Below are 10,275 nucleotides of genomic sequence, written 5' to 3'. Positions count from 1 at the left end.
TTAAACAGAAATCCATCAACAGTTACAATAAATAATTTCTAAACTATAATCAATAAAACAACGGCAAGCCACAGTACATAAAATAATACAATACAAATTGAGAAGCAGAGACTAGAGGGTGGGGCAAGGCAGGTGCAAGAATGCCTTGCCTGATGGGGTATCTCCTCACAGTTCTTCCTCCAGGAACAGCTCCCTTATGAGGAGATCCAGGACCGGAGGGTGGGGCAAGGCAGGTGGAAAGAGGCCTTGCCTGATGGAGTCTCTTCCCTCACAGTAGACTGTGCATGAACAATACCATGGGCTTTGATTCTGAGACTGGGATTCAGCATAAACAGGCTTCATTAGCTGTTTGAGAGTTTCAATCTGCTGGTACTTAACTCCAGTGAAAATAGCAAAAATGTATAAAACTAGGGGAAGCAAGTGTTGGAAATGTAAAGCAACAGAGGGGACATTTTTTCATATGTGGTGGGATTGTAAAATTATAAAGAAATATTGGGAAATGATTTATAATGAATTGTAGAAGATGTTTAAAATAACCGTTGTTTAAAAACCAGCAGCTTTTTTATTAGGGATTATAGGAGTGGACCTACCAAAATTACAAAAGAACTTGTTTATGTATGCTGCAACAGCCGCACGGACCTTAATAGCACAATATTGGAAAGAAGAATATGTCCCCTTCAAAGAAGACTGGCAAGTTAAATTAATGGACTATGCTGAAATGGCAAAATTGATGATGAAATTAAGAGGAAGCAACGGCAATGAATTTAAGGAAGAGTGGAAGATGTTTATTGCATGTAAACAGAAGCAATATACACAGGTTAATACATTAGCAGGGGTTTAAGTTTACTTGTAATTTTACAATGAAAGGATAATAGGTGAGTTAAATATGTCATAAATTTAACAATGAACATGCAGCATGTTAACAATTAATGGAGCCAGAGAAGGGATTAGAGGGAAGTCAATTTGTTTTGTTTTGTTTTTATATTGTTGTTTTTGGAAAATCAATAAAATATTATTTTAAAAAAAAGAAAAAAGAGAGAGCTTTAATCTGCATGGTTAGCAATAAATTGCATTCCTGCCAATGTCTTTTCCCATATTGAAATAGGAAAACAGCTAAAGAGTTAATAAAACCCTGAAATAAAGGGCCCTATACGGACTCGCTTTTAGTCATCAATCATGAATGTTTTGTCTTGGAAGCCAGCCCAGCTCCAGCTGTTTCTTGCTTCCTCCCTCCTGCACTCTGCAGTGGCATTAGTCAGCTTCAACTCAGCTCTTGAATTCAGCTTCCCAGAGTCGGGACATTTCCCTATGCAAAGTGCATGGACGAGGCTTGTTCAAAAGCAGTAGGTAAGGAAACAAGGCAGAATAAAGAGAGAGGTTGCCCACTTGCTAGTAATTTGAGCAACACTTGTTGTTTAGTCGTTTAGTCATGTCCAACTCTTCGTGACCCCATGGACCAGAGCATGCCAGGCACTCCTGTCTTCCACTGCCTCCCGCAGTTTGGTCAAACTCATGCTGGTAGCTTCGAGAACACTGTCCAACCATCTCATCCTCTGTTGTCCCATTCTCCTTGTGCCCTCCATCTTTCCCAACATCAGGGTCTTTTCCAGGGAGTCTTCTCTTCTCATGAGGTGGCCAAAGTATTGGAGCCTCAGCTTCACAATCTGTCCTTCCAGTGAGCACTCAGGGCTGATTTCCTTCAGAATGGATAGGTTTGATCTTCTTGCAGTCCATGGGACTCTCAAGAGTCTCCTCCAGCACCATAATTCAAAAGCATCAATTCTTCTGCGATCAGCCTTCTTTATGGTCCAGCTCTCACTTCCATACATCACTACTGGAAAAACCATAGCTTTTACTATACGGACCTTTGTTGGCAAGCTGATGTCTCTGCTTTTTAAGACGCTGTCTAGGTTTGTCATTGCTTTTCTCCCAAGAAGCAGGCATCTTTTGATTTCGTGACTACTGTCACCATCTGCAGTGATCATGGAGCCCAAGAAAGTAAAATCTCTCACTGCCTCCATTTCCTCCCTTTCTACTCCAATTTTCCCTTTCCCATTGCCCATCACCATAGTCACTTTCACCATTTGCCATCATCCCATGCCCCACTCCAGCTGCTTCTCTCCCATTTGCTGCCTCCCATTCATGGCTTCCCTTCCTCCCTACACCCTTCTCCTCCATCCTAGCAGTGGAAGGGCCTTTTGCTGTGACTCCACTGACTGGCATCATCCAAGGACTCAGCTAGACCGGTAAAGAAAAAGCGATTTGTATGCATCACATGTGCGATATAGCATTGTGCCACCAGATGGTCGATGTGGAGTCCCGTTGTTTCTCTACCCGTTTTCCCTGTTTAAATTTACAACGCTTTTAAACTGAAATGCTTCTTTGATGTGTCTAGATCCAGCCCAAAACGCATCGGCTAGTTGCTTCAGGTCATCAGTTTTTATGGAGTTGGTGCTGGTACTTCTATAAGAAAGGGAAAAGTGGAGGTGTCATGATAAACCTCACCATCTAGTTCTCTTCATCTTCAGACTATCAATCAACTTAGGTATTGCCACTGAAAGAGAAGCGAAAGCTGGTCCTTGGAAGGAAAAAGGTGGAATGGGTTGGATAATGTAGTGTTGGGGCTGGGTTAAGGCTAAAGTAACTCCAGTTCCAAAAGGGACACAGATGGCACTGTGGGTTAAACCACAGAGCCTAGGGCTTGCCGATCAGAAGGTCGCCGGTTCAAATCCCCGCCACGGAGTGAGCTCCTGTTGCTCAGTCCCAGCTCCTGCCAACCTAGCAGTTTGAAAGCACATCAAAGTGAAAGTAGATAAATAGGTACCACTCTGGCGGGAAGGTAAACGGTGTTTCCATGCACTGCTCTGGTTTGCCAGAAGCAGCTTAGTCATGTTGGCCACATGACCCGGAAGCTGTACGCCGGCTCCCTCGGCCAATAAAGCGAGGTGAGAGCCGCAACCCCAGAGTCGGTCACGACTGGACCTAATGGTCAGGGGTCCCTTTACCTTTACTTTAACTCCAGTTCCAATCCTTGTTCAGCCATGAAGCTCAATGAGATGACCTTGGGCTAGCTACCATTTCTCAGTTTAACCTTCCTTGCCGGATGGAATAAAAGATAAAATGGGAGAAGAACAACAACTATTTTTTGAGTTCCTCTGAAGATAGACAGATAGACAGTAGAAGAAAACACAGGCTTTTGTTTTAACCAAACATATGAGATCTTCGCCTTTCAATCCATCAAAAATTAATAAAAGGATTTATGAGCTGATTATCATTTATTTTCAAATCCCCAAACTATCTAATTATTACGTTTGCTCTAGTAATATCCCAAGATTGCTATCAGAAGAAATTAAAATTATTTTAATTAAACAACAATTTTGGCAGTTCAGCATATGGAAGCTCAATTCTGCAACACTGTTTAACTCAGTTAAATGTTCCATGGAAAAAAATAGCTTACAAGGAGTCAGCCTTGTCCCCAAATGCTCATTTGGTATTGCATGCCTATTCCATGGAAATTATGACAAATTAAACTAACACTTCCCAATTAGATTTCTAGGAAACAGTCACTGGAGAAATTTGAAATATTGCTAGCTATGTAGGAAAGTATTCTTACATATTCCCTTTGTTTCCTTTCCTTGTCTCTTTCATTTGCTTTAAAACCATCTCCTGCCTTCAGCAGTTTCCTGCCTTTCCCATCATTATTGGCAGATAATGAGGAGAGTGCCATTGGAAACAACATGTTGTTGATATTCTCATCCAAGAATGTCCTGAAGTTGGATATTGATTCAGTATGATGGGTGGAGGGGAAATCCATTGTTAGTTTCCCAGTGTTCACATTGATTGCTATCTGGCTGTTAAAAGAAAAAAATATAGCAAGCAAAATATAATATAGTAAACTAAAAGTAGAATAGACTAAAAGGATATTATTCAACAATGAGTTACAACAATTGTTACATATAAATATATGTCTTATTTAAAATAAGATACTGGTTGGTTCAAAATTGGGAAAGGAGTATGACAAGGCTGTATATTGTCTCCCTGCTTATTTAACTTATATGCAGAATTCATCATGCAAAAGGCTGGGCTGGATGAATCCCCAGCCGGAATTAAGATTGCCGGAAGAAATATCAACAACCTCAGATATGCAGATGACACAACCTTGATGGCAGAAAGTGAGGAGGAATTAAAGAACCTTTTAATGATGCCTGATGCCTGACAGGTCACATTTCACAGTGGCAGCCACTTTATTTCTTTATTACATTTATTCTTCACCTTTCTTCCAAGGAACTCAGTGTGATGTATGTGATTCTAATCCCGTTTTTATCATCACAACAACCATGAGAGGTAGGTTAAGCTGAGAGAAAGTGACTGGCCCAAGGTCACCCAGTGAGCTTCATTTGAACCCTGGACTCCCCAAGTCCTAGTCCCATACTCTAACCACTATGCCAGCATTTCTTCTCATGCAGTACAGCAGCAACCTTGGTGTTCGTGTCAGTGGACACTTTCAGATGGGTGTTTATTGTGGGATTAATACTCCTAAAAGGAAGGTTCTAGTCAATGCAATTTTCCTATTTATATATACAGTGTGTGTGTGTGTGTGTGTGTGTGTGTGTAGAAATCTGATCTATATTACAGAAAAAATAGGTTCGTAGCTAACTAAAAATGCAATATGTTACACTAAACTAAAAGAAGGCCTGAAAATTCTGGAGAAATTTTCTCTCTCTCCTCTGTATGTTAAAGTGAGAGGTCACTATTTCATCATTAGGGAAGCTCCCAAGAGTGGGGGGTTGGGGTTGTGATCAATATATTCACAGTCCCACTGGGATAAAATCTATTATTATAAAAAGTTTCACGGCAGTGGAAATCAGAGGTAAAAAAATTATTACAAGGTTTATGAGAATAATGTAAATCTCAAGTGAATACACTGAATAGAAAAGTGAATTTATTATCAGCTGTATAAAGACAGGAATTCCTTGAATATTTAACAGACTGTCATACAAAAAAGGGTTAGGCTTTTTTTTTTTTTTACGTTAGTCTTTAATCCATAAAGCGAGTCAACCTGCAAGGCTTACCTGTTTCATGCTACCTCTAATGTATGCATTATTCACAGAGGCAGCAAAGTACATGAAGGATTTGCTGCTAATTTCAAACACAAAATCCCTGTTTCATTGGGAAAGGTCATGAAAGCTGGCAATTTGTCATCCTTAGTTTCTGGAAAATCACATGCAAGGAATATTCTAAACCGGTTTTGATGCTTGTGATTTTAGTTATTGTATTTCATGTAAAACGGCACAATCCAGCCAGTGTTAGGAACGTCTAACCCATTGTAATTCCAAATTTGGGAGAGACTATAATAAACTAAACTGTTCGACTGATCAGGATTCGACTGTTCGATCCTGAAGCTGAGTCTCCAATATTTTGGCCACCTCATGAGAAGAGAAGACTCCCTGGAAAAGACCCTGATGTTGGGAAAGATGGAGGGCACAAGGAGAAGGGACGACAGAGGACAAGATGGTGGGACATGTTCTTGAAGCTACCAGCATGACTTTGACCAAACTGCAGGAGGCAGTGGAAGACAGGAGTGCCTGGCATGCTCTGGTCCATGGGGTCACGAAGAGTCGGACACGACTAAATGACTAAACAACATTGACTGAGTATCAATATGTTTTGATATTCTATTTTTTTACTTTTCCATTTTAAACCAAGTTAACTTTCAAGAAAAGTGGTACTCTACTTTAAACATATCAACAACGAGAAACCACTTAACTATGACTGGTTTACTTCTCTAGGATTATAAATTGAACAATCAGTTGCAACAGTTCATGCACTGTTTAAAATTTATGAAGAAAAAATCCATCAGAATTCATTTAATCAATTCCATTGGTAAGATTCATGTGAAAACATGGTTTGTTTAAATGTATGGTCTTAAGCCTGCCCACTGCCTTGTTTCTTTGGGACCACAGGTTGTGCAGATGGGCAACAAAAGCAGATAAAACATTTCAAATCCACAGTTTGTCTGTTGTACATTTGGAAGATCCAGCTATTGCATGGGTTTGTTATCATCTTTAGCACAAGCCATGGTTATGTGTTACCCTTGGGCCCAGCCATTGTCTCAGAATTCTTTAGTAAACACTTATTTCTTTGTGGAGTTAGTCCCAAAACTCAGCATAAGGAAATCTAGTTGCAACCAATAAATATTGAGAGCCAGTGTGGTGTAGTGGTTAAGAGCGGTGGACTCGTAATCTGGTGAACCGGGTTCGCTTCCCCGCTCCTGCACATGCAGCTGCTGGGTGACCTTGGGCCAGTCACACTTCTCTGAAGTCTCTCAGCCCCACTCACCCCACAGAGTGTTTGTTGTGGGGGAGGAAGGGAAAGGAGAATGTTACCTGCTTTGAGACTCATTCGGGTAGTGATAAAGCAGGATATCAAATCCAAACTCTTCTTCTGTTATAGAGGGTCATAGTATTCTTCAGGTAATATATATTTTCACATAGTTTAGATTAATGGGTTTAAAAATAGAGTCTAATGTTATGTTGATTCTATCAGAAACCCATTTGGAATTCTTGAAGGATTTCCATCACAAGTAGAAATTCTCTTTCTTTCCGCCCCCGCTCGACAAACCTATCACTCTATGAAAAAACCTCATGTAATGTGAATGGCAAGGTGGGAAGAGGGAAACGAGTGGAATAGGCTAATTTCCAGGTTACATTTTCAAACGTGCATTCAGATCGCATTTTGCATAACCTTTATACACTGCAAAAAAAAAAGGGTTTAGGAAGGAACTTTAGAAAGAGCTGGTGTATGGAGGACTTATAACGTAAGCTTTCATATTACTAGATTCACTAAATGAGGTTAATCTCCGTCTCGGAGATCAATATATTCAGACTCACAAAGTGTGCTGCGATTTTGCCAAAGGTACAAGGATAACACTCAATGTCCTCATATGGGAAATAATCCACGATATTTGTGTCAAGGGCTTCTGATAGGTTTCTTACAAGGCTAAGAATTAGACATGCATTACATCTTTATTGCATTCCTCCAGGGGTGAACGATCTCTCAAGATCATTGCCATCATTCCCCGGTGGTGGTCTACGTAGAATTGAAGAAGCCTCACAGTCAATCAGGGCATAATTGAAAACATATTAATAGCGAGGGGTGTGTGGTGGCTAGAGTTTAAGCAGAACCCCAGCAGCTAAGTGCCAAATTATCAGCCTGATGTATGAAGCTGAGTCAGGGCAGCAAACTGAGCCAGGAAAAACAATCATGCTCAGATGAGCCTCAATGTTGTGGTCATGAGGTTGTTCTGATCATAGCACAGAGACATTTCCTCTTGAGACACCTATGTAGTGAAGAGATGGTTTGAGCTGCGGACATGGCATGTTTCACTGTCGGAAATATAACCCCAGTGTATTAAATGTCCACAGTTTTGACCAACCAGTTTTCATTTACACATCCATACATATTGAAAGTCCTAGTGTTATCTGGGAAGTCTAAGAAACCTTCGTTTTGGATATGTTTTCTAATGCATAGTATAATTTGTTAAATTTCTGCACAGCTTTCCTGCTGCCTCTGTGACCCAGAACACCTGACCTGAATCTGGCTGCAAATCAATTCAAGAACTGGGAGAGCAGGAAAGTTCAGTTCTGCTGCGTGCTGCTTTGCCAACACATTCCCTGTGGGAAACATGCTAGCAAAGTAGACTCAGCTGTACAGCAGCAAATGTTTAAAATGTTTTGTAAAGTGCAATATTCAAATGGGACACTAGATGGCGAAAGTGAGCTATGCCAGATTCAATGTATTTTTCAAAACTTTTTTTTAAAAAACATTTTCACAGCACTTTTTATATGTGTATAGATTCCACTCAGGACTACAATCTTGGTGCAGGATTCCTGCAGTGCTGCTGTACATGGTCAGCTGCTGCACCAGGTGTGCTGGCCCTCCCCATTCTCCCCTCCCACATCATTACCCCCAGTTTGCCCTGGTTTGGTGTGCCCCAGCTGTCCTCACCAACCACAACAATGCCACCTCCTCCCACTCAGACAACGCCACTTAACCAGCTGGTTCCACCACTGTGTCGTGGGAAGCAGCACTGGATCCACATTACTCGCTACCCCCCAACTGCTTCACTTGCCACCATCGCTGTGAGGGTAAGAGACTGGCTGACTCATGGCAGTAGCCCAACATGGGTACAGTGGACACTTTTTCTTTCTATCCCTCCCCTGGTCCTGACATCAGGTTTCCCCCTTCCTTGGGGCCACTGCAGTCTCAGCAACACCCTTTTCATTCCTGCTGGTATTTGTTTCCCCAACATGTTCCCTTTGAGTGGGGTGCTCTTCCCCCCTCCCTCCCTCCCTTCTCTCTTTTATTCTCTCTCTCACACACCCTTCCTTCCTTCCTTCCTTCCTTCCTTCCTTCCTTCCTTCCTTCTTTTTCTTCCCTCCCTCCCTCCCTCCCTCCCTCCCTCCCTCCCTCTCTGCCTTCCTTCCTTCCTTCCTTCCTTCTCTCTCTCTCTCTCCCTCTCTCTCTCCCCCCCTCCCTCCCTCCCTTCCTTCCTTCCTTCCTTCCTTCCTTCTCTTTCTTCCGTCCCTCCCTCCCTCCCTCCCTCCCTCCCTCCCTCCCTCTCTGCCTGCCTGCCTTCCTTCCTTCCTTCCTTCCCTCCCTCCCTCCCTCCCTCCCTTCCTTCCTCCACCCTCTCCCTTGTTCACTCTCTTTCTCTCTCTCCTTCCTTCTTTCCTTCCTTCTCTCCCTCGTTCTCTCTCCCCCCCTTCCTTTCTTCCCTCCCTCTCCCTCGTTCTCTCTCTCTCTCTCTCTCTCTCTCTCCCTCTCATCCCTCCCTCCCTCTTGCAAACAACCCTGAGGTGCCCTTAGCAGAGCACGCTTGCCTCTCTTGCATCTACCCCACCAGCTCCAGCTTCCTCCAAGAGGCCCAGCTCAGGATGATCTGGGGCTAGCTTGACCCAATGTGGCCAAAGACCAGATTTACCCAGTTTGGCCTGATTTGGTTTGGGCACAGCCATATTACTCACACCAAATGGGTGATGGAGTCTTCAAATGCATTCAGATCAGTGCAGTTTGGAATTGTTTGGTCTCTCATCTTAATTCAAAATGGCATCCAACCATTTCCAAAATCCGCTCCTCACTTCTATGAAACTTTTTTAAAAAACAACAACAACAACAAACTGTTATCTCAAGAGCTGTCTGAATTGGCACAGTCTGGAACCATCACAGCACACTGGGCAGCGTCATGCCAAACTGGGCAATGATAGCTTCAGAGGCATCCAAATAGGGGCAGTTTGGAATGGTTTGGTCTGCCATCTGGATTGTGCACATGGAAAAGGCTTTCTCTGCTTCTGAAAATATAGAACTCAATTCTGAGAGATACTGGAGAAGCCCATCTTTGTTCCCTCTTAAAAGGTAAAGGACCCGTGACAGTTAAGTCCAGTCGAGAACGATTCTGGGGTTGTGGTGCTCATCTTGCTTTACTGGCCGAGGGAGCTGACGTTTGTCCGCAGACAGTTTTTCCAGGTCATGTGGCCAGCATGACTAAGCCACTTCTGGCAAACCAGAGCAGTGCACAGAAATGCCATTTACCTTCCCACCAGAGCAGTACCTACCGTATTTTTTGCTCTATAAGACTCACTTTTTCCCTCCTAAAAAGTAAGGGGAAATGTGTGTGCGGCTTATGGAGTGAATGCAGGCTGCGCAGCTATCCCAGAAGCCAGAACAGCAAGAGGGATCGCTGCTTTCGCTGCGCAGCAATCCCTCTTGTTGTTCTGGCTTCTGAGATTCAGAATATTTTTTTTCTTGTTTTCCTCCTCCAAAAAACTAGGTGCGCCTTATGGTCTGGTGCGTCTTATAGAGCAAATAATACGGTATTTATCTACTTGCACTTTGACGTGCTTTTGAACTGCTAGGTTGGCAGGAGCTGGGACCGAACAACGGGAGCTCCCCCCGTTGAGGGGATTCGAACCGCCAACCTTCTGATCGACAAGCTCAGTGGTTTAGACCACAGCACCACCCATTGTTCCCTCTTAAATAGGCGTTAAGGACTCATCTCTTTACTGAGCGGCTTAATCCAGGATGCTGAATGTTGGGTTGTACAGGCAGCCCCCCTTTTACATGAGGATTATGTTCCAAGGCACCACGCATGTCAGTGAAATTGCATATAATTGAAACCCTTTGAAAAAGCCTGCAAACACCCTGTTCCAGCTCCGTTCGGCCCTTTTAGTGATATTTCAGTGGCATCTTCATGACATTTCCAGGTCACTTCTGGGT

The sequence above is a fragment of the Podarcis tiliguerta genome, assembly GCF_965153285.1.
Source record: "Podarcis tiliguerta genome assembly, chromosome: 9".
Lineage (NCBI taxonomy): Eukaryota > Metazoa > Chordata > Lepidosauria > Squamata > Lacertidae > Podarcis > Podarcis tiliguerta.
This window is presented reverse-complemented; position numbering follows the sequence as displayed.